The following is a 7,901-nucleotide window of genomic DNA, read 5'->3' as shown; positions in this document are numbered from 1 at the left end:
GTAGAAACGCCATGAATCTGTGTTACGAAACCCACTCATTACATTGTCATGCTAACTGCAACAATGTATTGGCTCAACATCTATAACTCAAAAAGTGAACTAGTTCATCTTCCTCTATTTCCACCTTTGCAATATAGTTTAAGTGAATTTTCAAGTTGTCTATATCCAGTCTATATAATTGTCATATAGTCCATGTAATTGCTACATAGCCCATGTAATTGCATTACAGTCTTTGTAGTGGCTATATAGTCTATATAATTCAAATACTGTCTCTATAACTGATATATAGTCCATGTAACTGATACATAGTCCAGTTAGTTGCTATATAATCCATGTAATTGCTTTACAGTCTTTGTAGTCGCTATATAGTCTATATAATTGCGATACAATCTATACAATTGCTGCATAGTCCGTGTAATTGTTATATAAAGTTCATGCAATTGCTTTACAGTCTTTGCAATCGCTATATAGTCTAAATGGTTGCAATGCAGTCTATATAATTGCTAAATAATACATGTAATTGCTTGACAGTCTTTGTAGTCGATAAATAGACTATTTAATTGCTCTATCGCTTACATAAGTTATTTAGCTTTTAAAATTGCTTGCCTTTTTCTTTGCCAGTGTTTTATCGAGTTAAAACGTAGAGTAGTTAGTGTAGTTCTAAATAATATTGTACTGCAATTAATGCATGACGCCACGTTTCAATATATATATATATATATATATATATATATATATATATATATATATATATATATATATATATCCCCTTCAGCAGATCAGAGTTACATGCAGTTTAAGCAAGGCTAGTCAGACTTGCAGTTGACGGCATTCTTATTCATCGCCAAGAATTGGCTTTCTTCCAAATGGGCATCAGACGTTCGTCATGAAAGCTATATCTGCTCTGGAACAATCTACAGAAGGCCACATGCAATCCCCTTTTAGGCCTTTCAAGAGATACCTTAATATAACAGAGCCTTTGAATTGAGGGAGATCACGACTCTTTTTACCTCTCAAGAACGGACATGAGGATATATCAAAACAGACTATCTAATCCTCTATTAAGTGACGTATTCGCCCTGCATGTAGAGAAATAACTCCAGCTCAAACTAACTTCTTGCGTATTATGGCTCACAAGATTAGAGCACTTACAACAAGTCTAGTATTTAACCGGATATGTTCGCTAGCCCACGTTGTTCAGACTGTGGGATGGAGATCGGAGGCCACATTCTCTAGCTATAATCTACGAGGTCTGTCATCCCAAATGGCCCAATTCGATCTCGCAGGACCAATATACTCCGATCAGCAGATCGCCTTTCCAGGTCCATCAATAGCATCTGAAGACTCGGATTCACTACTTCCGCTGAAGTTGCAATGTGGGGGGGGGGGGGATTTCACGCTTAGAATCAGCATCCCGACAGATGGATTTCCCTCCAGTCAGATTACCTGGAGGTTACATCAAATACCTTAGGAGATAGCAGATTATATATCCGGGTTATTGGATGTAGTCCCTACATCTCTTACTTGTTCAATACTTTTATGATTGGGTAACGTATTTAAAGAAAAAACATTTTTCCTAGTAAAATATTCGTCTTCGAGAATATTTATCAGTCATAGTAAACAATCATCCACAGTTACATCCCCCGAGAGCATATTAGTGAAGTCATATGACATCAGCATTGGTAGAGCATGTTTACCTTCCCGGATCTTTTTTCCTAAATTGATTTTGTTCCATCATGATATGTTTTTCGTACATCCATGAGGTGAACAGGCATTTGATTGTCACCACCATTTCCAAACGTAAAGCCCAACAGTAATTGCAAATATGTGGATTTGGTATAATGCGACTAATGCAAGGGAGATAATTATGCTCACAAAATACGGTCGAAAGAAAAAATATCTGCTATCTTTATTATCTTATATTCAGTGTGCGCAGAATGTTTCTGAGTTCTTACAACTTGTTTTGTATGACCAATCTTTGCACCGCTTTCTTATGGTGCTAGCACCAGAGAGGCAATGAATATAATGTAAGCACCTACGGTGTCAAAGTTTTATTGCAGTGTTAAAGGTTTATTCTAGCAAGATGCATCAGTTTTGACAGCGGACCATTTCATGAAGCCATTATTTTATTCAATTATTCAACAATTTTTTATTTTCTCTTTAACAGTGTATGTTTCAAGATCAAGAAAGTGTATCTAAGTTAGGTCAATAAAGCATTTATTTTAATATTTATTTTCTATTTTTAATTTTTAAATAACACAAATAATGTCTTGATTGGACTCAATAGCGTTTAGTGAGACGTGTAACTATTTAGTATCACCATAAGTGTGTTCCTTTAAACCTGTATTAAACGTAACATGCCTGATGACTAACGAATACAAAAGTTGTCAAATGTGAGTCTATATTTATTTAAAAAAGTCAAGGCTTTAAATTACAGTGATTTGCTTTAGTTGAAATTTCGTATTTTCATATGCTCTATTTTAAGATGATAGGAATGTAAAATTGCATAGGATTTATAATAGGTGCGAATGTGCTTGTTTACAGGTACTAATGACAAAATTATTAGTAAACATGTTGATAAGTATCGTGATGCTTCCCCTGGACAGGTGGGTCATGTGTGTTCTTGGATGGGTTAGAATATGTGTATTGCTTTACGATGTTGGTGGTTTGCAATTGGTCAGGTATGCGTAGTGACAATATGCATTTTTTGACCTTTCAACACTATATAAATAACTCGGACAGGGCAGTGTCACATTAATATTTCTTGTGTTTTTGTGAAATTAGATATGCAGACTTATTTTATGTTGTATTTAGCTATTATTTGCAAGGGAAAACATTTGTTCTGATTAGCCAGTGGAAATATAAAATGCTCATTTGACTATTTGTGAATCATTAAATGGGCTTATGCACTATGCAATTTTCGCCTGTCTGGACTGTAGGCGGACCAGTATATTCGTCGATCTGAAATTTGTAATGAAATGATACTTGGAGATTGGCATAAATAACTTTGATTGAGTTCAAACGTATAAGATGAAGAGTTGACCTGTTTCAATGAAGGATTATTGGAGGGAGGGATCATCAATGCAAGATGGTTTAGTTGTGTATAGATGTTTTATCAGACTTGTTTGTTTGAAATATGCATATAGTACTAGGGCAAAATTTTTAAAATATAAGAGTGCCATTGTGACTTAATGGATTTACAAGAGAAAATATCCAGATCTACAATCCTTTGATTTCATTGCAAATATTTAGCAAAAGACGTCAAATGTAGTCAAAAATGTTTGAGTGTCGTTGAAATAGATATATAACCTATGGGCAAATTTATTAAAATTTGAGTGTGATTCAGAAAAGGGACCCTCGACTCTTCTTGTTTCGTCTGAAAATGGCACATCTATTTTCATCTTCCAGAATAGTTTCTATGGAAAATTGAAATAAGTCTTCTCATTCAATTATACTCTTAGTGAACATATATAGAATACAATATACTAAGCCCTGGTAATTTCTTTTATAACATAAGTATATTAAATGATAACAATAATGCATAAAAGTATATTGGCCAAGGTCTCCGTCAAAAATAGAAACTTTTCCTGACGGGCTGTAAAAACGTTGATATACAGTCAATATAGAGCAAATACTAACTTAAAGCGGATTCACTCTAACAAACTCGTTGTTTTTATTTTCTAAATTGAAACTGATATATTACTATATATTTCACGATGTTGCTTGGTAACATACGATATATATATATATATATATATATATATATATATATATATATATATATATATATATATATATATATATATATATATATATATATTAGATTCGGTTCCAAAAAGTTAAAGTAAAGTTAAAGATTGCTTTTTGTCATTGCGGTCTTACAATATTTTACTGGAAACAAAAGAGTTTATTTCCCGAATGAATATATATGACAGGAATGTTTGACGGCTTGCTTGTAACAAGTTTGTTCAGGGTGGCTCCTCTTCTGATGTTGTGATTTCCATGGCAACATTATCGAACAATTATTTTCAACTTCTTGAGAATGGTTGAGCTTGTTTCAATTCAGCTTAGAAGAAATGTCTGCTAGGATATGTTCTATATGTTATATAAATGTTCTGTCAACAGTGGCTGCCGTATCTGTGGCATGCATTCCATAGCAATCATATAAAAAAAAAAAACATTTCCGTGATCTCCAGAAAGAATAGGTCAGTATTGATCACACTCGGTAGGACTGTTTCCTATGCATCACCTGCCAAAGTTGTGTCATAACTGATTTTCCATGGAATGGCTAGACTCCCATAACGATCGGATGGAAAATATACAGCTGGTGTTTTCTCTCAACAGTCATGGTTTCGTTAAAAGAAACGTCATAAACTTATTTCTCTACAATACTGTCAACCCACACCTCATACGCATGAAGCCTTTACACAGTCATACAATAGACGTCACTGCATCATGTAACTACATTTATGTTTAAAGACTAATGTGTGCAAGGTGAGTGACATCAGGCCCACTTGGACCTCTTTATACAAACGGTTACAGAGCTGCCATCCAGCCTAACTGGTGTTATTTTGACTAGAGAGACCTTTATATGATTTCTCAGAAATTGCCCAAACGATTTGACCCAATTATAAGAAACTCTTTGGTAAATGGTGATTCACTTTTACACACAGGATGCGGACCTGACACTAGATATGGCTTTACATACTAAAAGAGAGAAACTTTTAAAAATATTTAAGTCATAATCAAGGATCAAAGTTTGAATAAACTGAGCGGTAATGTTACTAATACAGCTATCTGGACCAATTATTCTTGCACTTAACTATTTGTGCACGTGTGAGCCAGGTAAGGTAACCGCAGGCCTACTTGAACTTCTTATTCGTGCATCATTCTAACAGCTTGAATATTGAACTTTGTACGAAGTGTCAATCAGGACAAGAGTAAATCAAGGAAAACAACATAAAATTATTGGGACACAATTACAAGTCCTATTCATTTTGTAGTAAAATCCAGACATTTTTTAGAGTAATACAAATATTTCCATTGGAATTGTTGATGCTGTAATTTGAAAATAATATTAAGGACAATTACCCTTAAAATAAATCATGACATTATACGCTATAATAAAGACAAAAATAAAAATACCATCTCCCAAAACTATTGACACTAAGTGGCATAATAAGATATTGTCATAATCCCTTGCCCAGATTAGGTAGGTAGGAAGTAACTGTCCAGTATGAAGATGCTAGAAATGTGGATACAATTTAATATTAAATTGGTCAGCCATTCATTTCAAAGCTACTCTCTCTCTCTCTCTCAGAACGTTTATCTGAAATTTAAAAAAAACTCGATACCCTAGGCATCATATAAGTTTTGAGTTATATTATTTGCAATTGCATGTTGTTGGTTTGAAGGTGTAGACATTATGAACAAGTCAATATTTTTAAGTATATTATACACCAGGAATACATAAACACTGCATATATTAGTATACTGACAAACAAACTGATACGTGGGTGGATAAAAAGGCATGTATAATTAAGCATCTTATAAATCTGCTACTACATATTATATTGATTAATCATGTTGAAAATATCGTCTAACAAAACCATATATATATATATATATATATATATATATATATATATATATATATATATATATATATATATATATATATATATGTACATTGATGAAAGAGAATGTATACTTACTCGTCTTTAAATATATTCGTACATATTATATTCATTACTATGTCAAAACTATAGTCTAACAAAACCCTAACTCCCAAGCACCACCTGATATGATTCATTCCTACCCAGTACCATCTGACACGCTTACTCACTCCTATACGTTCTACAAGCACAAAGCGATCTTAGACTTCCATTCGTAAAAACATAACATCTGGCTTATAACGTAATCAAATTGAATCAGAACGTGTTCAAAACAGTCTGTCAAACTGGAATTGAACTAACACGCTGGAAAAACCGTAACAGTATAAACTTTAGCTTATTACCAGCTTTTTAGTCGTTCTTAAAGCCTTTGCTAAACTCAAATAGTACATTTTATCTAAGATTTCACGGCGACTTAATTTACTTGAAATGATTTAATTTTTGTTCAACACAGTAGAAATATTTAATTTCTATAATATCAACAATACTTGTGAGATTCTAATTTACTTTAAACTGTTGCATTTTCCTTCAGTTAGATCTTGTTCAGACGTATGTCAGTGTTTTTCATTGTCTTTCCACAACTGATACTTTGTAAGGTTTGTGACTGTAGGCTAGTCCAAACACTCCGTCCATTGTGTAAGTTTCACCATCTGGTCTTATGAAGTTACAACGCTGAATGAGAGTTGTGAAGAATATAAACAATTCAGTGCGAGCTAGGTATTCTCCCAAGCAGCGTCGGCGTCCTAATCCAAATGGAAGGAAGGAACTGGCCTTCTTCTTGTCCAGCTTTCCGTCCTCACTGAAGAATCTTTCGGGTTCTTCCATGTATCATCATCATAAGCAAGTGAATGCAAGTTTATAAAGACCACTGTATCTTTCTTAATGTTGTAACCGTTCAAGATGGTATCCATTGTTGTGTAATGCGGTAAAGCAAAGGGTGCAATGCTAGAAAGTCGCATGATCTCTAATATGGTGGCTTCCGTGAGAGGCATTTTACTTTGGTCACTCAAATCCACATTACGTCCGCTCCCGATTACAGCGTCAACTTCAGCCTGAACACGTTTCTGAACATCAGAGTTTGCTGCTATGAATAAAATCGCCCACTGCAGAGTTCTAGAAGTCGTGCTGAAACCTGCTCCAACGAGATCTTGAAGTGTCGTCAGGAGGCGATTTCTAGAAATTTGTCCTTCCTTACTTTTACCGTTCCTATCTGTTAGGTCCTCTGCAAGGAAAGCATCGGTTATGTCCCGCAGATGACCGCTAACAAAGTTCTGCTTGATCTCCTGGATTTTAATGTCGCGAAATTGTATGCTCTTCCTGACTAGTTCCCTGAATTTATGTGCTTTCCATGGCATAATATAGCGTAACCAAGGCATGACGTCTACAGGATTTCCCGCACCAGTGAACTTAGTGAATTCATCAGCTGACTTTAGAAATGTCTGAAATAAATCGTCCTTTCTTACACCTTGACCTCTTCCGTAACACAACTGATATATCACGCTGCCGACTGATTTTTTAATTTCACTGTCAGGGAAAAATGGTCGACCATTATGTTCTAACAACGCATCTATCATATACATTGCTTCATCAGTCACTAAATCCTGTACCGAATTATTCCGTGTATTCGAAAATGTCCGAAGTGCTTTCGATGCCAATTTCCTATGCACGAACTAGGATGAATCGAACTATCCGAACCCAAGACTACTCTCGTTAGAATTGACATCTTTTAAAACTTTCATGGTATAAAATTTAGGTCTGCCAGAATATGCGTCGTCTGTCCATTCCAACGCGTCTCTCACAGCATTTTGACCGTTAATTACTACTGTATCCCAGCTTCCCATCCGAATCTTGAAAACATCCCCGTAAATCTTTCTCCAACGTGTAAACGTTACCTGTGGTTTGTCTCCTAAAAGCCGTAAATGTCCTATGACTGGAAATCCCCAAGGTCTCGGTGGGGTGTTTCTTTTAGAAATGGTGCCAAAATACATGAGCACCATTAGGCTTGTGAAAAATGTTAATATTATAACAAGATATTCCGAGAACTGTAAAGAATAAAGAGCTAAGAAAGTATTCATTATTCTTATTTCAAGCGCACCCTGACACATATATATCTGTATATATGTAGAAACCAGATGTATTTGTGTTAAGAAACCAGTTGTACTGTGTTGAAAGCAACCTGTGTCCTATATTGTGACTTTGGTTATTTTAGGCTGCCTTTAACATGTACCT

The 7,901-nt window shown here is 34.8% G+C and overlaps 1 pseudogene; it reads right to left on the bottom strand.

Moving 5' to 3' along the window:
- Nucleotides 1-5,689: 5,689 nt before the first annotated feature.
- Nucleotides 5,690-7,669, bottom strand: LOC149791041 (cytochrome P450 1A1-like; annotated as a pseudogene).
- Nucleotides 7,670-7,901: the final 232 nt, after the last annotated feature.

Source organism: Sinohyriopsis cumingii, chromosome 10 (assembly GCF_028554795.1).
Source record: "Sinohyriopsis cumingii isolate HCF-2022 chromosome 10, ASM2855479v2, whole genome shotgun sequence".
In the NCBI taxonomy this organism is placed as follows: domain Eukaryota; kingdom Metazoa; phylum Mollusca; class Bivalvia; order Unionida; family Unionidae; genus Sinohyriopsis; species Sinohyriopsis cumingii.
This window is presented reverse-complemented; position numbering and strand designations above follow the sequence as displayed.